The sequence below is a fragment of the Dermacentor albipictus genome, chromosome 1, assembly GCF_038994185.2.
Source record: "Dermacentor albipictus isolate Rhodes 1998 colony chromosome 1, USDA_Dalb.pri_finalv2, whole genome shotgun sequence".
Lineage (NCBI taxonomy): Eukaryota > Metazoa > Arthropoda > Arachnida > Ixodida > Ixodidae > Dermacentor > Dermacentor albipictus.
In genome coordinates, this window is record NC_091821.1 from 483,188,379 (window position 1) to 483,212,210 (window position 23,832).

At 51.4% G+C, this 23,832-nt stretch overlaps 1 protein-coding gene across 2 annotated transcripts in view; it reads right to left on the bottom strand.

Annotated features, from left to right (window-relative positions):
- LOC135901621 (uncharacterized) overlaps positions 1 to 23,832 on the bottom strand; it is a 142,837-nt gene that overhangs the window by 69,761 nt on the left and 49,244 nt on the right. Inside the window, exon 1 of one of the 2 annotated variants that reach the window (XM_065431478.2) lies at positions 8,516 to 8,880. The exons of the other annotated variant lie outside the window; for it this stretch is intronic. The gene's annotated coding sequence lies outside the window, so the exon portion shown is untranslated. Of the gene's footprint in view, positions 1 to 8,515; positions 8,881 to 23,832 lie in introns of those variants that run through there. 2 annotated transcript variants of the gene reach the window in all.

Consider the following 23,832-nt stretch of genomic DNA (forward strand, 5'->3'; position numbering starts at 1 on the left):
CGTCGCTTTCTCCCGTCGCCGACGACGGACCGCGGCCTTCGTTCGGCGAGACACGCCGACGCGAACGTAGCTTTCGTCTGGAAGTTACTGAAGTTCATCGCGCTCGACTACGACAAAAAAAAAAGTCTTTGCACGACGTCACGTGCGTTTCGGAGTCAACTTTTGCAACTATGAATAGAAACATGTAAATTTCTTTTTTGTTCCTAGTGCGCTTAAGAAAACACGGCCTGTAACACAAACAACCAAGGAAACTCTTTTTGTGTGTCGTTCACTTTCTTCTTTGTATTGCGTTCTTGGCAGGAGTGGCTGTCGAGAATACGTTCGACCGCGGTGTCCCCTTGAAGTAAGCTACGCAATGGTCGGGGCCGACGAGGTACGCCATATTTCGTGCTGTGACTGTGACGAATGTCTCCATATGCTGATGCATCGCAATCGTTCGCACTCGGTCGCCAAGGCAACGGCGACACAGTTGGGCAACCATCCAAGGGCAGTCGCACACTGCGCACATCGTACTAAATCGGTCCGTGGGAAGAGACGCGGCACAGACCATCACACCACAACTATGCTCAGCGCGTCCGTATTTTTTATTTTATTTTTTCCTGTTTTCAGTTCGTTGCTTCGATATCTCCAACACCACGGATCCAGAACAAACGCTATAGTGATGTAAGCGCGCACTCGGGTGTGTAGATGACGCGGCAGGCGGGGATATATCGGGCCACGGAGCCAGCCGGACGGACAGCGCCAGAGTAATTAGACAGTTTTAGTACTGCGTCATGACGATACGTACGCAGCACGCAAGGGCTTTGCGGAACGTAGGAGCGCGTGTCGCGTTGGGGCTTTTAGTACTGCGAAATGCCTACGTACGTAAGAGGGCGAGCGTTAGACGCCGGGCGCGTCGGAGCGTATGGCCGTGTCCGCCAGTACGTCGAACCGTCAGCCAAACTAGACGCTGTTGATCTCGCTAACGTGATGTAACGTGTGGGCGCGTTACCGCTTCGTCGGACTATATTTAGGCCTTTAAGAGACTCTACTTTTAATGCGGATATAATGCACGAATCATATCGAGAAAAATAAAAAAACGAGTACTTGCTTTCTCAGGCTGGCACGGTCATTTGCGACAAACTGCGCCAAAAGCAGGTCGAGCCTTTCGCGCAAACAGCACACACTGAACACTTCCTCAAAAACAAAGTTCCTATTTTTGCTATGCATTCCCAACGTGCAGGGTCTGGGAATGCCTTCTGCGCGTTCACTTCACGCAGCAAAGCCAAATCGTAGGCCATTGAAAGTACCGCCTTCCGCGAGTCGCCTTTGACGCTGCCATCTTGGGAAACTCTCTTGTCTCGCGCTCTCCCGAAGAAACGAGAACCACGAGAGCAGCACGCAAGGCTCCCTACGTACGCACGCAAGAATCGGATGCGTGCGTACGCAACGGCCGCGTACGCATCTCGTAGCGTTTGTGTTGCGTTCTGCACATGCGCAGTTTGCAGAACGCAGCGATCTTACGTACGCAACGCCGTTGCGTACGCTACGTACGCAGTACTAAAACTGTCTATTACCGGCGCTCGCGCGGGGGGAGGGGGGGGGGGGTCGCGTGACGCCGCAGCGTTACCGCAGGCACGGCAAGGGGACAATCAAACGGCTGCCGCACAGCAGAGCCACAACACTCAAAGAGAGAGAGAGAGAGAGACCGCTGACAAGCAGGGGAGCGAGCAACAGAGGGCACGAAGCTGTACTCGCACCGCCAAGCCGCAGTCAACCCGGACGCCTTCCCGGCAAGAGAACGAGGGCTAGCGCTGCTGCGCGCGAGCGACACTCGACGTTACGTCAGTTGCGTGCAGCGGAGCGGGAGCGCGAGCTTGCTTCATCCCAAATACGACTGCGAACCGTTTATGATCGGCTGGTGCTTCATCGGCGTGTCAACGGCCATCGCGATTGGGCGGTAACGCGCCGTCTTCCAAATAACCAAGGGTTGCGGTCTCCCGATCACACCCGCAAACTCGGTTCCCGACCGGTTTGCACAACAACGCTGTACGGTTTTGTCGAGACGAGCAGTCCCGGAGCGGGGGGAGAAGAGGGGGGAGGGAGCGAGGAGGTGCAATTTCCGCGCTGGCGGCTGCGACCTTTGGACAGCCCGCTTCCATCGACGCGGGACGACAGCAACGCGGCCGCGAGGCCGGAAGCTCGGTAAACAGTCGCTCGCGGCGGTGCGAGCGTCGGGAGGACACCCCCGCAGCCTCCACCCTCGACGCTGCTGATACGGCGGGCGAGGCAGAGAGAACGCGACGCACGCACGCGCTAGCACGACACCGCCAGCCCTCGGGGAGCCGCCTCTATCGCGGGCTCGCTATCTCCGTGGCGCCGCGTCGCTGGCGCGTGAGCCGGCGAGAGGCCGCGGCGTTCTTTATCGGGGCGCCGGCCGCACGGTGGTCCTCGGTCCGCGACCGGTGACGCTCTCTCCGAAAGGCAGGGGCCGCACTTCTTTTTTAACGGTTTTTTCCACTAGATTCTATTCTCTGCTTATCCGTTGCACCGAGCGGAATCTTTTCTATACTTTCGCATTAGTGCACAACTCGAATGTTCCTCGAACTATTAAGGCGGTACCCGCGCGGAGCAGGGGGCCTTAACTGGCAGCTAGTGTAGGCCAATCGCAGGAGATGCGGTTAAAGAGCGTTTTCTTTTAAATACAAAATGGCAGAGAGGCCGAGGAAATGCTGCGAAATCTGCGGAAAGCCATCCGCCATCTATAGCGTCTCTCAGCGGCGATCGCGTGCGTAGTGACGCAGCCGTACCACAACCAACGACGTCAGGAGCGCTCGTACTTCTCGGCCCTATAGCTAAGGCCAGGAAGTAAATCCAAAGTTTGCCCACTTGGTACAACGTCTGCATCTGCGGGAAGTGGTGTCGTCATAACACGCGGATATACCACCCTTCCCACCACCCAGCCTGAGGACGAGGCTTGTGACGTCCGATAACACGAAAAGTTCGCTGTCATATATGGCTGTAGCGGCCGACATTTGCGGTCAAATACGCGAAAGGCAAAGTTCCCATACGCAATCCAACCCCTGCATTTATTTGCTTTTTTTTCTGCCCTCATAACGAACAACTATTAAACGCCCCGGCGTGAACAAAAGCAGCGGGACTTTGCTGTAGCGCCATATATAGTAAACTCGTGCGCACGCTCTGCTCGAATAGTTTTGCCTTAACAATTTACAACACTCCCAGCTTGCACAGATATAAATGTTGCCGCGTTATTGCTTCATCCACGATATATATGACCAGTGAAAAATAACTGCGCCTCGAAAGGCTTTATTGGTGTGTTGTTGAGATAACAGGCGGCATACCTCGGTTTTCTTAGCGCCACACGGCTTGAAAATACCCCGCCCCTGCACGACCCGTCACAACAATCGAGCCCGCTATAGCGGCCGGCTTCTCACGAACCTTAAGGACCACATTGAAGAACTACAGATCGATCACATCCATGCAACATTCAACTTATTTTGCTAATTTCTCGCGTTTTCACAAAACACACCTTTCGTTTAGGTCAAGTCGGGTGTTTTGATAGCTTTCGTATATTGGCCCAAGAGAGCAGATGCGCCGGCACCGGATAACCGAGGTGTATATAGCTTTTGTATCTGCGGTCCCAATGCAGAACTTCACACGTGGTCTGCGCTACAGAAAGACAAAGTCTTAGTCAGGTTAACGAATTATTACGTTAAACAATCGCTTAGCTAGTGTTCCGCAAACATGCGCACGGAAGTCGAATTTCGGCGAATCTCGCCCTCGCCGTGGATCGCTGCGAATTACTGGATCGCACTTTAAACGCAAGTTGAAACACGAGCGAATGAACCAAAGCGAGAGCGCTATCTCGGCAGTTTCCACGTTCTAACAATGTGCCCGGTTGACACAGGCACAAGGCAAACTCGGGCGCCGAGTTCTTGGGCTAACGGCGCCAACGCACGATTCGTCCACATTCATTCGCAACCACCATTCGAGGTTTCTCTCCTTCGAGGTGGACAGTATAATACGCAATTACAAAGTAGTACGCACTATATACTAACATCAACCTGTACAGGACGACGGCCGGGCCACGACCACAGCGCCCGTGGGAACACTATAGGGCGGCGCGTCCTCGAATGCCGGCGCGAAGATAAACAACCGCGCGATGCGCGCGTCGACGCGCGGCCGCAGGAATTTCGAAATCGAGAGAGAGAGAGAGAAAGAGGGGGGGGGAGCTCAGGCGAGGAAGAAAGAAGCGGCAGGCCGGGCGCGATAAGGACAATCTGGCGGTGCGCGGGCTGAGATCGTAGGAGCCGAGCCACGGGAGAAGCGATGCGGGTCGGCCCGGAAAACGAAGCGGCGACCGCCCCTTATCAGCGCACCATCCCGCGGACTGTCGACGGCGGCGGCACAACTATCGCGGGCGGAGATGATGGCCCCGACAGTGGCTTCTCTTTCTGTCGGTTTTTATTTTGTTCCCGCAGGGCGGCTCGCTTTCTTCTGCGCGTCGCGCACGACGATGTCGCCACGTTCGGACAGCGCCATCGGTTCGCACGGGATTTCGAGGGGGAGGATAAGGTCTCGCCGAAATATCTGGCACAGAGTACGCACGTGCGCCCCCACCCCGCCGTCCTTTCCTCGTGCATTCTTGCAAACGAAACGGGAGGAAGAATTCCACGTTTCGGCCCGGTCCAATCGCGCCTGAGCTGCGTGAAAACGATTCAGTCGGGATATCTTCCGGGTCGAGACCACCACGGGAACTGGCCGTCTGCCTAGTCGTTCAGCTATAGAGAGTCTAGCTCCCTGTTACAAACCGACAGAATGACGGCGCCCCTTCCGCCCTGTTTATCGTTGCCTCTACGAATGCATAGATGAACATCGTACAGGCACCTCAATCAACACTCGTCTCCGACAGTGGTTTCTACTGAGGCTCCTAGCGAAGGAAGCGCAGTGACTACCGTCAGAATTGGCTACGTACAGAAGGAGGAACAAAGTGCACCGGCCTGTAGAAATTACCGCGGACGCCATGTGCTGCGGCAGCGTGCCTATATGTGTGAATGTTTGCCCGCTCTTTCGTCGCGTTCCTGTTCACTTAGATTGATTTCTATGCGGCGCTGCCGTTTGTCGGTCCTAACCAGCAGATAGTATGCACAGAGAATGGATATTGAAGCAGAAGTCGATCCTTCCTGCCATGCACACCGAAATTTGAACTGTATTTACGAGCATCCTCGCGCATAGGCACAACAGCACTGCTTTCACGTACGCGGCGCATTGTTTCCGATTACTCGGGCGAAGCTGTGCGTATACGGGCGCCTGAATATGTTAAACCTAACCGCTCCCATATAACTTTTCTTCGGCGTGACGGCATGCCCGTGACTTTTCGATTTTGCGTAGGCGGATTACTACTGCGCTGCGACGGATGCGCTTCTTTCGAGAAACCCATCTATCTGTTCAGTCGACAGAAGATGAATAGGTACGTACAGGTAGCGCCGTCTTGACTTATGCGCTCAATTATTCTGTGATATACATTGTCCCATACGACCACGAAGTCTCAAGGCTTCACGTGCGTGTAAGAAACTTTCCTAATGTTCCGGCTTTCAGCCTTGGTGGGCGGCTCTGACTTTGGTATGGAAGTTTTGCGAATACAAGTCGCCGCACCCCCTGCAGTGACAGGGGAGCACCGGGTTCGAACAAATTTGCCTAACCTCGCGTAGACAGGAACTTCCTACGATACACATTTCGTCTTTCGGCGATGAACGGCGGCTGGGTACTAGACCTGTTCCGTCCGTACAGCTAAATTCCACAGTTGCTGCGCTGTCAAGGGTACCGACTCTACTCGATGAATATTTTGCGGTCACCCGGTCTCGTCAGAAGACAGCTTGAAACGCTGCTAACAAACATGCTTTTTATTACAAATGATTGGCTATCTGCGCACGTGTTCTGGCAATCTCGTATCATCCGGAACGAAGGTTACAATTGAATGCGGCTTCTACAGCACGCCATCTTCCTGTTGCTTATCTTGTGCAAGTTCCTACTTGTTACCATTCGCTCGTCGAACACTTTATCATTACGGGTGAAATGTGCTATACGCCGATTCTTGCGCTTACCGAAGCACTGGGATTCGGACTCGTCGTCTAGGAACACTGCGACAATTCGACACCGCTATACTCAGCAGTTACAGACCAAACGTGTAGGGTAGCAAACTGGACCCAGTCAGGTTAACGTGCCTGCCTTTCCTTCTTCCCTTCTCTCTGCAAATGTCCTTTCACAGCGGGAGTCATTGCAGATGCGCTTTTCATTTTTCGCTCATAACAAAAAGTAAGCACACGTGCGCGAAGCGCTCGCACAATGCGATTGAGTTACATAGCACTGGGTCAGACGACACGACAGCAATGTACTCAGAGTTGTGTAATGAATGTAGCGTTCAGTTGTACTCAGTGTTGTGTAAAGATAATGGCGATCCGTAACCCAAACAATAAGCACAGCCGCCTGAAAATGCCACGCCCTACCAACCAGCCGGTGATACTTCTACAGCATGGAAAATCAGGCTGCCTTTGAAGCATGAAGTGAGAAACCGCTATGAACTCTATCGGCTCATAATAAGCAACCTTTTGCGGATGGAGCAGCACAGGCGGCTTTAAAAAATCACGCATCGTACACGGATTTTAGGAGGCGACGAACATGTCGCCACGCAGACATAGCTCAACTTATTCTCGTCGCGCCGAGCTCCGCAACGTTCATACCTCATTTCGTAATGCCTTAGAAGTGGTGACAACGGAAAGAATAAAACTTATTTTGCCCAGTCAGTGCAATTACCACAAAAAGGCGGAACCAGCAGCAAGTCCGCGGACACAACTTCTTATATAGAGGCACTGTCCAAACAGCGAGGTTATGGTTCAGTTCCCGAAAACTCAGTGGGGAGGGTATCCTGTACTGGAAAAGCCACTGAAGCTTACCGTGGCAAAAGTCTATCCTTAAGCCTACACTGAAACCTGCAACAGCGGAGACTTTATCTAAGGGACGAGCACCCCGCAATGTTTGGAGAAACCACCAGCATTTAGGCATAACTACCACTTGCGGAAAGAGCCGAATGCGTCCACTGCTGCTAAAAACGACCGTTTGCCGCCTAAGCTACACTGACATGAAACTTCTCGGTGGGAGGATCCCACTCGAGAAGCGCCAAGCAACAAGCTACGCAGGCGCCGCGGGAAAGCCGGCTTTCCGGGAAGTTGAAGGTTCCGTAAAAACGCTGAAATATTCAGAACGCGCAATAGTTAAGCAAAGAAAATTTAGGAGCTACTTCGGCAGACTGCTTAGTTAAAAAGAAACATTTATTTGTCAGAGCTGATGAGAAATTAAGTCGCGGGCAACCAACTTTACGCACTCAACCTGCGCGTTTTACGCACCGCGCTTCATGGGCGCGGCTCTCGGTGCGATGTGAAACGCCGAAGACAAGCCTGTGCTTCCCGAGAACTCTTCGCGCTTAGGTTTACACTCTTTGAGAGTAAGGGTCACTTAGTGAAGTAGAAATGAATGAGTGCTAAAAAGCGTAGGTCACGTGTGAAGCAGGAATACCCATTACTCGCATACGGTGTGCGGGAAGCAAAAAGATGTCAACGCGCTAACGTCGTGCAGTAAGTTTTAAACAACGATAAATTGTGATACATCAGGTCTTTGTATACGGACTAGATTTACATTTCGCGACATGTAACTAGGCGCGCGATGCCGCGCGCGGCGACAGAAGCTTCAGCGCGTCGTGGAATGAAAGAAAGCAGTGAATACATCCTTCGAAGGCGCCTGAACGTTCCCTTTGACAAATAAAACAAGTGGTATGTCAGCGTTGTTCCTTGAACACCGTATGTCGCACACGCGGGTGCACGCAGCAAGAACTTCTCCAGCGGTTTACGAACTTCGTCACGATCACAACGGCAGCGCACGGCGTCAGAAAAGTGCAACAGCGGCTTCCACGCTCGAAAAACGCATCTGAAGTAGTAACTCTCATTGACGCTAATTTGCTTTGTGCTCGTTTTAGCTGTATAGCTTCGCCACATAGCAGGTTCTCCATAGTGCGCGAAACTTCCCGAGCCGCGATGATTCACGCTCCAGACGGCAGAGCTCGAACAAAGTTTCTCGCAAACACCGTGACTTATTGTGCTCACCCGACTTCGTCAAAAGTTCTAACAGCGAAACAAAAGGAACGCTATGACGCTCTGGGAATAACTGGATCTGCTAAGTAGTTTTCAAAGCTGGAAGTAAAGCGTCGCCGCGCGCGACTCTCACGAACGCGCGTAGCTACTTACAGAAGTTTGAACTTCAGCAAGTATCAAGAACTACTTGAGAAACTTTTTATTACGTCGCTGGTGCTGACAAGAGTCGCGGAGAAAAATAAAACACGCGGTAGAGGTAGTTTCTTACGGAAGTTGCGCATTTCTTTCATCTCCGTAGTTACGCTTAAAGTTTAGAATTAAGGCCGTGTGAGGGAATAAAAAAAATAATAGAAAATCAGCGAATTACTTACAGGGTTTCAGTTGTCCCAGGCGGCTCTCATAGAAGACTCGGAAGCAGCAGAGGACGGAGGTCCGCTTCGTCCGGTCTCGTTGCTCTCATTAATCCACGTATGGGGCGTTGTTCAAAGAAAAAAATATATATAGGAAAAAAAACGAAATCACACACCGACGACAAGGGGTAGGTAAAACCAAAGCACAAGCCAGTCGCCGAAGTCGCGCACAACACAAGCTCGCGCGCGCAACGCGGCCAACGCGAACGGAGCGTAGTGAGAGCGCCGAGCAAGCGCGCACGGCGCGGCACAGGAGAGAGAAGGCGCTCTCGTCACGACGTCCGCACACGCCGGGGTCTCCCCTGTCGAATGACCGGAGGAGCAGAGCTGGTGGTTTGTGTGTGCGCCGCCGAGGCGCGGGGCGAGCTGGGAACGGGCGGCGGTAAAAGTGATACGAGCCTGGAGAGGAGGAGGGCGCGCACGCACGCTGCCGCCCCGGAGAGCAGCGCTGTGGGGAGCAGGGAGAGAGAGAGAAGTGGCGCTCGCGCTGTGCGAGGAGTGTCCGCGCGCGCGCGCGCGCGCCCCGCCGCCGCCGCCGCTCTTTCAGCCGCCGACGAGCCGCCGTGCGCGCCCGCTTGCTTGCTTGCTGCTCGCTCGGGGCCTCCCGTTCTTTCTCGCTCTTTGCTTTTCCTTCTTTGCGTTTCTTGCTTGCCAAGAACGCGGAGCGCGCCGCTCTTTTTCTCCACCCCCCCCCCCTTTACCGAACCCCCCAACATCCCACCATTCGCTTGCCGGCCTGCGCGCTTCTCTGCTCGCGCGTCGCGACGCGTAGTACTTGTTTTTGCGCTCCCCTCCGGCTCTGCTGTCGCTCCCTTCTCTTTTTCCTTTTTTACTTCGCGTTCGCGGATTGAGCAGGAGCGAGTGGCTGTGGCGCGGTAAGGGGGGGGGGGGGGGGGAGTTGCGCACCGTTTTTATCTTTGGTCGCCTCGGAGCCGCTCGCTCCTTCGGCGGCTCGGTCGGGCGGCAGCGAGGGGTGGTGCGCTGAACGGAGCTGTGGCGGTGGAGGACGCGGGGGGGGGGGAGGAAGATTGTGGGGGGTCGCAGGCTAGGCTGCTCGTAGGCTGGGGCGCGCGCGCCGGCGGACGACGCGCGCTCCTCGGGGTTGTCGGGCTTCGCGGGCACCCGGTGCGGCCGCCGCTCTCGCTCCGCTCAGCGCCTCTTCGCTCGTTTTGCTGTGCTTTTTTTTCTTTCGGGTGGCAGGACGGCTCGGCTCTGCTCTCGGGAGCCGCGGCGGCTGCGCCGGGTGCTGCGTGCGCCGCGGCGCTCGTCGGCTCGCTTTTCTTGTTTTTCCCACCCGCCCTCCTCTTTTTCTTTTTCTGCTCAGCGGACCGCGCGCGCTTTCGACGGCACTCGCCGGAGCGGCTCGCCCGTTTCGGCGGCGCCGCGATGGTAATGAGCGCGGCGGCGGGGCTGCTGCCGCTTCGGGCGGATGGCACGCAACGCACGCACACGGCGCTCGCCTGTTTGCCCCCCGCTCCCCCAACTCTCGCGTTCCTCCGAGCGCGCTCCCGCGTCGTGCGTGTGTGCGCTTCGCTAGCTCGCCGAGGCATCGCTCGCGCGGGAGTGGGCGCGTCTCTTTTTCTCGCGCGAAATGAAACGCGTCGACGTCGGGCGCCCTTTTTTGCTTGTTGTGCGATTTCGTCCTTACGCCTTTCCTTTTTTTTCCCTTGTTCTCTTTGCGGGAGGGCAGATAGTAGACGAGCAGTGGCCGCTGCGGTGAGACAGGCCGCGTGAGCCGCGTTTTTGGTACCGTCGCGCGGGCGTGCGAGATGTGGCACGCGGCGACGCATTTGCGTTCGGATTTCGTATTCATTTTGCCCCGTTGTCTTTGTTGGTTCCCTACATCGCAAACCTCAAAAATGCCTTGCTTAGATGACGGCCAACCGCGGCTGAACTTAAGGCCAATCTCCATGCACGCGTGCCGGCGCGAGAAAGCCCGCGCCCGCGCGATTATACGCCTGCGTAGATGGTACGGGACAGACCGTACGCGTGAAAGCGCGGCGCGACCAAATATATCTTGTCCAGACATATATCGGTGCTCTGGCTACCTCACAAAAACACGAAACGACGTCAACCAAGGAGAAAATATTGAGTCAAGTGGGCGAGCGCCAAGTATGAAATATGAACATCCTGGCAAATTGCAGACAACGTATTAAATACTCAGAAGTTACTATTTTCGTTGGCAACAACCAGGTTTTCTTTTCTAATTAGTCTAGCATTACAATAACAGAGGCAAATCACTTAATCTGCAAGTGGACATCACCCGGCAAGGCTCCATTTCACAGTTGAAGGAGGGGCAAGCGTTGGCTTCACCTCACCCGGTAATAAGCTACGGAAGCTTTCACTCCAGCTATTTCTTTCAACCTCTTTGGCGCGCGCTGGCGCACGTCTTGCAGGTTCAAGTCGTCATTCCGCGCGAGGCGCAGCAAATTCAAGGCGCGTGGGCGCCAGCTTTCGCGCGCCTCGCAAGCGTACGTGTAATCTGGCCTTAGGGTCACAGCTTTTGGCCCCCTTCTGCGGTGCCGCTGGATCGCAGAAAATCACGCTTTATGGTTCGGTCAGGCTTTAACATTATGGTATGTTTTTGTTCCATATGCGCCACTGCTGGTTTCTCCTCACGCGCACGGCTTGTTTACTGGCATAGGTTTTTCGACCACCTCACAACATCTCGCATCTCGATAATAAAGCCGCACCACGCTAAGGTGCATTACGACTTGTCCCATAGGCATTCGCGCTTACAACTGCTGTGGTGACAGGAGGATATACTGATCGACGCTACGTTGAATGATTCCATCATGCTGGCGTTACAAGAAGGCAGAGCTTCGCGGGAAGGAAGGGGGGGGGGGGGGGGGGGGGCTCGACGCGTTCTTTCTCCCTCAGGGCAGAAGTAACAACGAGGCCCCCTATACTCCGTTTCGTACATCAAGTTCAACGCTGTGGAAGCTACGCAAGAAGTCCGGTCACCAAAATTTATTACTCCACGCGCTTCCGTCCATGCTTCGCAGCGTGCCAGCGGCGTTTGCTCGCGCGAGCATGCACATGAAGCTGCCGCGACGGGCTGCACTTAAAAAATAACGAAAATCAAATTGATTTAGAACAACGTGTTAGCAGCCGTATAAGTACGTTAATTGTTTCTATGGGTAAATTCTTTTTTGTTTTTTCATTCAGAACTGAGCTTATATAAAGAAAATTTGCACAAAAAATCGGGTCGAGAAACACCAAGCTATTTCTAAATGCGAACGCAGCCACTGCAAAAAGTACCTCTCGCCTCCATAGCGTTGCACAGATGTATGAAAAAGGAGTATAGTTGTACCCAAGGTGCGCGTCTCTGGATCGCGTTTCATCGGCCGCACGCCGCGACGCTCACAAGACCGCTTGTTGACGGGCCTCTGCGTTAGGTGAACAATCGATGACTTTGATGCTGCCTGTCAAGCTGTCGCCGCTGCCGTTCGAACGAGACGCTTCGCATTTCCGGTTTTCCGGTACTCGACAGGATCGTCGAACGCAGAAACCGATTTCGACATTATTTGCATACTAGCCCGCCCATAGAAAACTAGGGGCGTTTTGGGGGCCTATAAATGTATGCAACAAGCGGCACCCACTTTCCTTCTCTCGTCTCCGACTTTGATCGTGTAAATATAACCTGTTAAGTTTGGCTAAGCTCTGTCTAGTTCCTGCGCGGTCGTTCTACTGCAGATGCCCGAGGCCGGTGCATGCCCTGCTGTCCACCTACCACGTCGAAACAGGTTACAGCTGCCGCTCGCGTAGATTCGTTTTGCTTCCGATGTTGCACCACATATATACACACAGCTATTCCTTTTTCCCTTTACGATATTTCATGGTAGCGAACGGGACTCTCGTCTGGTTTACCTCCCCGCCTTTTCCCTCCTCACTCTCTCGCTCTCTGTCTCCTTGCGCAGCGTTGTCTCACATCAGCGTCGCTGTCGTCACCGCGACGCTAGTGCCAATTGGTGTTAGCGCAGCCAGTACAGCTACGCCGGAGCGGGGTCGGTCGCACCTGCAGCCACCTGCTGGACACCTGCGACTGCTATGCCGTGTTAGATACGGGGCCTTTCCGTGGGCCTCCTTCGAGTTCACCAGACCACATCGAATCGCCGTCACACCTAATGAAGGAGCGCAGAAGCACACCTACCACGTTCCCGAGGCGCAGCACACCCAGACAAGTGGGCGTTCCCCACCGCGTGCGCCGCATGGGGAGTTATTGTCCCACTGCTCGACTCTTCCTGAAAGTGAAGCGGGAGCCTGGGACGATTCCAGGTAACCTGCGTCCCGAGCAAAGCTGCTTTGCGGCTCTGAAAGGACGCTCGGGAACAACCCGCCTCGCCCCGCTGAGTTGCAAACCCGGAGGCAACAACGGCTGTAAGTCACCATCCAGCTCTCGGAAACCGCATCCGCCTATTGCGACGGCAGTTGCAGACCAGAAGGGCCCTACCGGAGGCAAGTGATCCCTGGGACCGTAAAGCCCATGGAGCGACCCTCTGAGCCGAATGTGACTGCACTCGCTCGCGCGCCTATACCATTGGCCGAAAATGACGACACCTGAGCGGGCTCGACGATCGGCCGAACAGGACGTGACCTCGAGACACCGACGGGGTTAAAAGTCAGAGACCGGGAGCAGAGAGCGAGCATTCCTTCATTCATCTCTTTCGGGCTACTGGCCACGGGTCGTAGAGTCCGAGTTGCTGCCGGCCAGCAGTGACTGTATGACCGTTAATTTCTTTGTATCTTTACTGTATATAATGTAAGTAAACCTTCAGATTTCATCGCAAAGTCCTCCTCAACCTCGGCCAACTGCCGCACTTAACGGCAAGGTCCAATATCTGGGGGACAGCGGTGAGATTGTCCTCCAGATCCAACAGACGTAAACACGTATTTTAGCGACCTCGGCTACGAGCATACGGCTGCGCACAAGTCCGACCCGAGCCCAAATACGCGCAGTAGGCTCGCGCGTGTGTGTGTGATTTCTAAAGAGAAATGGAAGAGGTAAGTGCAGTGCCGTAAATGTCTCTCACAGGAGGAGACCTCAACAGCACCGCACGGGGAAAGGGGTGTGGGGAGAAAAAGATGAGAGAAGAAAGGAGGAGGCGCCAAAAAAGAAATGAAGAAAAAAAAAACATACGCGAATGCAGGGCTCAGAGCCGCGCTCTTAGTTGTGTCGAACTGCAAAAGTCAAGTAGTGCCGCAAGCGCACTCTTGACGATGGACGAGTGGGCAGCAGGAAAAAGCAGCACGTTGGTCGTGTCGCAAGGCAGTCCCAAACGCCGATACGAAGCACACAAGTCCGTGCGCTCCACAGTGAAAGCAGGACAGTGAAGTAGGAGGTGCCCGAGCGTCTCGACATCGGCACAGTTGCTGCATACGGGGCTGCCCTTTGCCTGCAGCCTATGTAGTCTGGCGCAGTAGGCTTGGCGCCTGCGATGCTTCCCACTCTCAGAATTCGAGGGCGTCGCTACCAGAGTTCAAGTTCTCGTTGGGAACTCGAACTGATATCACTGATGTCAGAAAAAAAAAATGTAGTGATAAATAAACGAAGAACTTGCCGTTTAGTTCAGACATGAAAATCAAGTCATCTGAATTTTGTTAACGAAATGAAGGTATTTTCTTTAACCGCCACACAATTAACGCGAAAGCGTTAAGGGTCCGATGTCGGCGACGGCGCATCCCCATGAGCAAGAATTCCCGCATATATTTAGGTTTATGTATGTGCCACGCCTTGCTATATGACTTGCGGTATATGCGAGTTATATTACCACACCATTCTACCACCAATGTTGACATACCACGTCTTTGATCTTTTACAAAGTTAGTTTTCGGAATTTTCCAAATGACAGCCCAAAAAGAAATTTCTTTAAACAAAACACCAACAGCGCATGCCTTTTATGTTAAGTCTTCTCAGAGTGAAATTTTGAAAGTGCGGAACAATAACAGAAACTTGAAGATTATGTAATTTCTTTTGGCACGGCTGTGCATTAGCTGCGAGATCGGCCCAGGCAAGAGGCAACGCTTCCACCAGAAAGCTCGCCTTCGTGCATAGTGTTCGCCTCTAGCATTTGCCGGTAAACTTTACGGTTACATAAGATGCAGCTGCCGGGAAGCGTGAGTAGCAGACGAATGGTATCTTCGAATATTATCGCATTCCACTCTTAAGGGCGAAGGTTAAACGTCGTCCAGCTTTTCTTTTTTTTTTTTTTGTCAGGATATGTAAACTACGGACAAGTACGGACAAATAGTGCCCCCAATAAATTGAGAAGTGAGAGATTCATTACGGTCGTCGCAGAGAAGTAAGGATCAGGAGTTCAAAATTTTCTCGTGACAGGGTGACAAACAAATGCGTTCGAGTGCCCCAAGCACGTTGCAGCGCTGCTGCACTCTTTTACTAGACGCCGAAAGGATCATGATCATGATCATGATGTAAGCATCCTCTTTGAGGGGGTTGTAATGCGCCACCAAACTCTAGTGGGGTGCGTTTCAACGGAATAAATTTATACTCTGCAAGTATAGGCCACATTGTTCGCCGTACGTCTCCAGAGGAGACCTCGACGGCCCTACTGGATGAGCTGCGATTTTAGATCGTTTTCTCAGGAAGGCTTTTCTTGTTTTCGAGGTCAACTTCCCTTCGCGAATGCGAAGCGAAGTTGGGTCCAACCAGCGCACGATGGTTGGACCCAACAACGTAGCTGCCCTGGTCTTTGTCACTTTCCCAGCGCGACAAGCTCCTTGGCTGGCGACACACCAAGTATACGTCGTGTCCCCGCGATGCCCCAACGCAGTTCCGCAGTAACAAAAGCTAAAACAGCTCCTTGACACTTATTTCTTGTCATGGAGAGTACGTTTCTACAAACTAAACCTATTAAATATCGCTTCAGTTAGAACCTAGTTGGTATAGTCATTAATTAATCCGTCAATGGTTTGCTGAGCCCGCCACAATCGGAAAACCTGCTCTCCAACGTATCAAAAAGCGCTACAGTGTGCCATGCGTTAAGTTTGCCGTGGTTAATTCGGAATTCTAAGGTATCAAACTCGGTGATCCTTTATGATACATTGGGCATTACAGCGATAGATATGGATTATTGCTAGGCACAAGCACCTTCAGTACTTTCTCGGGACGTAAGCATGCATGGCAACGCGTCGGTTATACAAAAGCAAGGACTTTGTCGTATTCAACGTTTACATGGCCACAAAGGTTCCAAACACGAAGTCATGGTCGTGTATCGGAAGCGAATGTGAGCACGGCAATATTGATATTTCCACTTGTCCTTTATGCCTTGCTCAACTATCGTGCCTGCCGAACAGTATCATGTGGTATCTCATCGATTGACATTCGCATCTATCTCCTATATTGCTCTCTGGACGTTAGCGAAACTATATACGTAACACTTAATTCCCCAAACAGTTGTTGCTACGAGGCAAAGCAGCGTCAACGGGAACGTGTTGCATATATCTAGACAAAAAGATGCGAGATCTGCATTGCTATGTGTGTGGACAAAAATACGTTCCACAAGTCCTTATAAAAACTCAGTCGCCTTCGCTGAAGACTGTCTCTAGAACTGTGCTTTCAGTTTCAATATGCTTAAGGCAGTAGACGCAACATGAGAGTACGGACACTGCCTAATTATGGCTTGAAATTAAAGCCCTTGTCACTTAATTCGGGAGAAAATAGCAAGACAACTCGCTTTTGTCGGGGGTGTCTTAGATTCGTGAAACTGGGCAGTTCATCAGCCACGCACGACACCGGCGGGGCACTTCATATTAAGCGCGTTGAGAGACCGCAGCGATGGAGAAGCAACACAAAATTTGTCGGAATGCCTGTTCGTCACACTCTGGTGCAAAATAAAGATAAGAGAGAAAGAGTGATGAACGCAAGAGTGGCAGAAAGAACAGAGGCTGTGTGCATATAGCCCGTCGTCATCTTCCTGACTTGTTCTGTCTCATGGGGAAAGAAAAAAAGCACGATGCGAGATAACTGTTCCGATCAACTGGAGCCACGCGCGACTTCGTGGATGCATGGATGGATGTTATGAGCGTCCCTTTGTAACGGGGCGGTGGGTTGCGCCACCAAGCTCTTGCGACTCACCGTCGACTCACAGTCGTGGCCACTCACCGCCCCGCACTCTATCGGAGACGATGCGCACCCATGCGCCCTGCCGCGTCCCGTCTCAGCTAACGATGAAGGCAAGACTGAAGTAGGTGGCTGCATTGTGCAACACGACTGAAGCCAAATGAGTCGGTCCGACACGTGATCGTCACGCCAGAGCGCGCGGTAGGCTTTAGTGCTATCGCTCCGCAGGCAGATCATCCGAACGAATGCGCACCGATTAAAATACTATGGTGTACCAGACACTATCGTGTGCAATATATAGGCGCAGAGTCTTTCAGGTCACCAGGTGGGCCGACTTCTCGAGGGAACAAAATCGAAGGAAATGGCGCAGACTTGTACGTAACGAACGACACGTATTTTGTTACTTTAATAAATTATATTTAATGAACATTTAGTAATTGATCCTTTACATTTTCTTTTATATCCAGTAACGCTTTCTCTAATGCAATTACAGTTGCGCTGGCACTAATCATGAACATGCAACTAGTTCTTTTTTGACGACACAAGCAGTAACAGGCGACGCAGCTTTGATCACTCGAATTTGGCGATAACTACAGAGAAAGCCCGCGGACGTTCCGTGAAGTATCCTCACAGATGCGCACGTTGATGCAGGCAAACCCCGAGCGCTCGGTATTTGCTTCTTCATCTTAACCTGATTGTGGCCGACGAATTGAACTGACGCTAATCCCCCATGCTAAGCTCCTTATTCCCAGCGACGGCCACTTCGTGGGTTGAAACCAGAAAACCAACTGTGGATAATGCTTTATTATTATTTTTTCTTTCAGCTTTTCGTTGGCCCCATCAGGAATGCCTTCACCAAGGCTCAGCGATAGGGAAGCACTGGGCGTTACGCAGGACCCAGACGTGAGCGTTACGGCACTGAGATAGCACAATCTTGCGTGCAAGGAGTTCGTATACGTTACAACAACATCCTTTTCTCCAGAGACTACAGTCGCTACATGATCTACGAAATATTTAAACGCAACTGCTAGTGAAGATCAACAACGTATGAAGGGCTGCAGAGCACGCAAGCACGCACGCAGAAAAAATTCCAGGCCAGCTCTTGCTATTTGCTGTATTTGTCCAATGTTAATAAACCTTGGGAGGAAAGTAACGCAAAGATAATCAATTATCTCTAATTGTTCAACTACTTTCGTGGGGTATTAATCGGTCACTCTAAACAATTACATTTTTTAATTGAGTAATTCTAATTGCAGTCTGTATCCTTTGCGTTCAGTAATGTGTACAAATCTGCAATGGCTTCACGGAGAGTTGGCTTGCCAGTATTTCCCGCGTTGATGCAGTGCTCTCTCCTACAGTAGCATTTCCATTCTCCATGCTGCCCACAATTGTGCGCGTAGCTTTGCAAACCGTGTCGCGACCCCGCCTGCGACCTTGGCAACCAACGTGCCACAAGGGGACCGGATTCCCTAGCTTTCTTTCGTGGAGACGGGCACATATTTCAGTGGAACGACTCGGTGGCGCATTGAGGCGAGGGCCAAGGCAAGCACGTGCACGCCATATTTCCCGAAAATCGGCGATATGTAGGACGTTGTCCACGTCCCTATAGGGACGTGGACAGCGGCTACTAAAACGCAGTGAAAGCGACTCCTCCGTTACCGCAGCGCAAGTCGGCCATATATGGGGTGCCCACGTATGCATCCCCGACCAGAAGGATCAAACCATCACCGCCCTATACGCGATATTGAGCATGCTCCGACAAAGCCGAAAGTAAGTGGCTGCCAAAAGTGTTCGGAGGCACGCATCATCCCGGAATTCACACCTCTGCGAAACTTGCAGCGATGGAATTTAGGATACGCGAGAAGGGAAGACGAGGATATATATATATATATATATATATATATATATATATATATATATATATATATATATATATATATATATATATATATATATATATATATATATATATATATATATATATATATATGTGTGTGTGTGTGTGTGTGTGTGTGTGTGTGTGTGTGTGTGTGTGTGTGTGTGTGTGTGTGTGTGTGTGTGTGTGTGTGTGTGTGTGTGTGTGTGTGTGTGTGAAGAAGCTGTATGCCTTCTTCTAACGCTTCCATCACCTACTTTTCTCTCTGTATCGCGCTCTCTATCTCCGTCTCGCTGTCTCTATGGCTTTGTTTCGTGTTTTTTTTTCCCTTTCTTTGAGTTCGCGAAAGACAAGCTAAACCAGCGGTCGAGTCTTCGCCACTGCCGCTGCGTCTCCGACGCCGCGGGTGGCGACATTATTCCGCCGTGCGAAACTCTAAAAAGAAAACCATGATGAAGAGGCACAGCTAGAGAGAATGATGGGCCTTTCATTGCAAACAAAAGAAGCGGCGGCTGCAGCGAACGCAGCCGACAGTCCGTCAGACGAGAGAAAAAAAAACTGCAGAAATAAAGAGAAGAATACCGCGTTGTAGACGTAAGAAAAGAAAAAAAGCAAGAGCAAAAACCTGAGAGCTTTGGACGCACGCAGAACACCAGCAGATGCTTTTCGGTTTCGTCCACACAGCAGCTTCGCTCGCAAAACGAGCACTGAAATGAGCGACACCCTGGAGAGACGCATTCAAAAAGGTTGATCGCTGAAAATGCCGCAAGAAGGTGCGTGTGAACGATGGTCGATAGCGCTTCTTGCCGCAGCGGCAGAGCTTCAACAAGGTGCTCGAAAAAGAAATCTCTCTTAGAATGCTCCAGACGGGCTCATTCCCTTCGCTGGGCTTTCTCAGTCGTATCTACACAGACGTCGATTCGAGCTGTCCGGACTGTAATGAGATCTATTGTTCCTTAGCGCACATGCTCTGGCAATGCCCCGCGTTACCTAACGGCCCTCTCTCCAGCGAAGCCGACTGGGAAGAGGCACTCCGGAGCCCATCGCTCCAGACACAACTAGAGGCAATCCAGAGGGCCCGAGAAAGGGCGGAACATCACGGCGTTCCTGCCCCGACTTGGACGCGGCCAGTGGCTTCCGCGGGTCCCCGATAGGGGCCTCCGCTGAAGCTCCTCAGGATAAAATAAAGTTCATTGTCTCTCTCTCTCTCTCTCTCTCTATATATATATATATATATATATATATATATATAGTCATATCATAAGAAGCCAACAAACACTGACACCAAGGACAACATAGGGGAAATTACTTGTGCTTAATAAATGAAGTAATGAAACGATAAATTAATGGCAATTAAAGTGGATGAAAAAACAACTTGCCGCAGGTGGGAACCTAACCCACAACCTTCGCATTTTGCGTGCGATGCGTCTTTTTTCGCTTTGCTTCCTTTTTGGCTTGTCGGTCTTCGAACTTATTTCCAAGGTAGCGCGAACGTTCTCAGGTTAGTTAGTTCATTCGTATCCTTGGTGAAACGTTCAAGCTTCCTCATATCGAGTGATTCACTTTGTAGAGAAGCACAAATCGACGTTACCAGCAACACTGGTCGGCGCAAGGTACCGTCGTCATCACCGTTCAGATACAATGCACAACTGCGCAATCCCTTGTAGGCAGCCCGCATTCGTTACCAGGAGGACGACGACGTGGAGGCAGAATGGAAGTTCATCATCACTCAAACAGGCATCGACTTTCATTTTGTTATTCTTAGGCCGGATTGGACAGTTCAAGGCAGATATATATAGCTGTTCGCTATTGTGCGATTAAGTTCTATCTCTGTCTACGCCCATCGCCGTCCTGCCGCACAGTTCAAAAATATGTCACATGTGGATGAGCCGGCCGATATCTGAGCTACAGAGGCGCGTCCAAGCAACCATGGCCATCCAGACCGCTCGGCAGGAAGCTGGTCCGAGAGTATACGCTGAATCCCAAAGCTTATTTCGCACGCGTGCCAACCAGGTCGATCGATTCAAGTTATCCAAGGTCTTCTCAAAAAGTTCCACTGTAGTCTTGTGACGATAGGAAGCAGATCTGTCTGTTTTGAGACTACACCTGTCCAGACTCAAAAAGGGTTGCGCGAGTCGCTCAAAGCAGACGAACAAAACACACAAATGTGCGCCCTGCGCACACATTCGCGACTTGCCCCTGCAAAATGACGCGTGGGACTCGTTGCTCTTCTCGCACCGTCGTTTCAGGAGCGAGACATCTGAGCAAGGTATGTTTTCTTTAACTATCAAGCCTTCTCGCACGGCATTTTAGAGGAGCGTGTGGTGAATGCGCGTGCAGGGCACGAAAATTTGGGGGTTTGTTTATGTGCTTTGAGCGACTCGTGCAACCTTTCCCGAATCCAAACAGATGTCTCAAAGCGGACAGGTGAGATGTGCCTTTCGCTTGTTGAATGGCTTACGGACTACATTGCTGGAGGCATCGTAGGAAAGAAACACACACACACACACGTACAGAGAGAGAGAGAGACAGACAGACAGACAGACAGACAGACAGACAGACAGACAGACAGACAGACAGACAGACAGACAGACAGACAGACAGACAGACAGACAGACAGACAGACAGACAGACAGACAGACAGACAGACAGACAGACAGACAGACAGACAGACAGACAGACAGACAGACAGACAGACAGACAGACAGACAGACAGACAGACAGACAGACAGACAGACAGACAGACAGACAGACAGACAGACAGACAGACAGACAGACAGACAGACAGACAGACAGACAGACAGACAGACAGACAGACAGACAGACAGACAGACAGACAGACAGACAGACAGACAGACAGACAGACAGACAGACAGACAGACAGACAGACAGACAGACAGACAGACAGACAGACAGACAGACAGACAGACAGACAGACAGACAGACAGACAGACAGACAGACAGACAGACAGACAGACAGACAGACAGACAGACAGACAGACAGACAGACAGACAGACAGACAGACAGACAGACAGACAGACAGACAGACAGACAGACAGACAGACAGACAGACAGACAGACAGACAGACAGACAGACAGACAGACAGACAGACAGACAGACAGACAGACAGACAGACAGACAGACAGACAGACAGACAGACAGACAGACAGACAGACAGACAGACAGACAGACAGACAGACAGACAGACAGACAGACAGACAGACAGACAGACAGACAGACAGACAGACAGACAGACAGACAGACAGACAGACAGACAGACAGACAGACAGACAGACAGACAGACAGACAGACAGACAGACAGACAGACAGACAGACAGACAGACAGACAGACAGACAGACAGACAGACAGACAGACAGACAGACAGACAGACAGACAGACAGACAGACAGACAGACAGACAGACAGACAGACAGACAGACAGACAGACAGACAGACAGACAGACAGACAGACAGACAGACAGACAGACAGACAGACAGACAGACAGACAGACAGACAGACAGACAGACAGACAGACAGACAGACAGACAGACAGACAGACAGACAGACAGACAGACAGACAGACAGACAGACAGACAGACAGACAGACAGACAGACAGACAGACAGACAGACAGACAGACAGACGTCCACGCGTATGCTTGAGCTAACGGCGCCGTTTCCCTTTCTTTCTATCGTTTTCCTTTGGCATCGCACGGCGTGTTCAGTGGCTATACCGTTTGCCGCCTCGAGGCGCAGTTTTCGTCCTCTGATTTCTATTATCGTTATGCCGGGCCACGCAATCCTTCAACTGACTGCTGTTTTCGCCATCGCCAACCTTTTGCGGGGGAGTCTGCTCCCGCGAGCGCCCCGCCATTGTTCTCCACGCGTCGCGCCACACGCAACTGCAGCGAACGCGCAGCGCTGCAGCACCGTCGGTGTCGCTCTCGTCGTCGACAAACGCCGGCTGTGCATTGCTTCGCGAAGAACCTGTCATCGCGCGTGCTCGTCCTTCGCCTCTTGCTTTGCCGCCCCTGCGCTGCTTCGCGTTAATATAGCTCTGCTGTTATGGCAACCGACAGCGCGGGAAGTGTGCGTGGCAATTTTTTTTTTTAAGCTGCACCAAATTATTGAAAAATTGCCTGTGGCTGATAGCACGATTGCAGCCCTTCATCTAAATGATCCGATCAGGCGGCCATTACTAACACGAGAAATCAAAATGTTCAACTAAATAATTAACATAATTGCACTAATTAACTTTAATTAATTACTTTATGGCAATATGCCAATCTACGAATCATAGTCCAGAGGTTGCAAGGGGTATCCACTTCGAGCAAATTCTGTGCACTGCACCAGTTTGAAGATATGAATTTACAAAGTGTCCGAGTGTTCCTGTTACTAAAAAAATAAAAATTGCCGGAACGCCAATGCATTTCGTCGGACACTTAAAAAATTATTAGCTCGAAACTGGTGCACTCTTGAGAATTCGTAATAAGTGGATAAGCCTTGCGAACTCACGGGCTTATAAGTTCATAGATTCAATATGTGCCGTAAAGTAATTAATTATGAACTTAGTTAGCGTAATTATGTTAAATATTCAATTATTCATTTTGATTTCTCGCAGAAGTGATGGCCCCCTCATCAAGTCATTTAGGTCAACGGTAATTAAGAATTGATATCTGCCACTGGCAACTTTTTAAAATGTGGTGCAGCTAAGAGAGAGAGAGAGATTATAAATAGCGCGCCTGCAAACACGTGCTCCATTGCTTGTCTTTCTCTGTCGCCTCAGTTTACCTTACTTTCTTATTTCTTGCGCGTAAAATACCGCCTGCCGAGCTATGTGATCTGAAATTCCTCGGCCAAAGTGTCACAAAGAACGATGCCATGCTCTCCGCCGCGCCATTCCTCAAGACTTTAAGGTCTTCCGAAAGAAAGCGATATTTTACGCTTCCTTTCTTTCACTCTTTACGCGTCAATGTCTGGCCTGACGTACAATATCGCATGCTTTGGAGCTTAGTGCTTTCTTTTCACCGTCAGTGAACCGTAACGGGCATTCCTTATTATGCCCGTTACGGTTCACTGTGTGCGGCGATGAAGGAAACACCTTATACGGATACACCGTATAATCGCACCATCGGCGTTTCGTTTACCGATTGCATCAGAGAAGGAAGCCTCATTTATGCTGAGTGTTGCCAGCGTTACTCTAAGTTGACTCTCGTCAAGACTTTCTTGTGATCACATTTTCTCGATTGTTGGCGCAGAAATAACACGGAAGCGTTTATTTATACTCAATGTAGTTATATTCGCGTGCGTCCGTGCGTGTA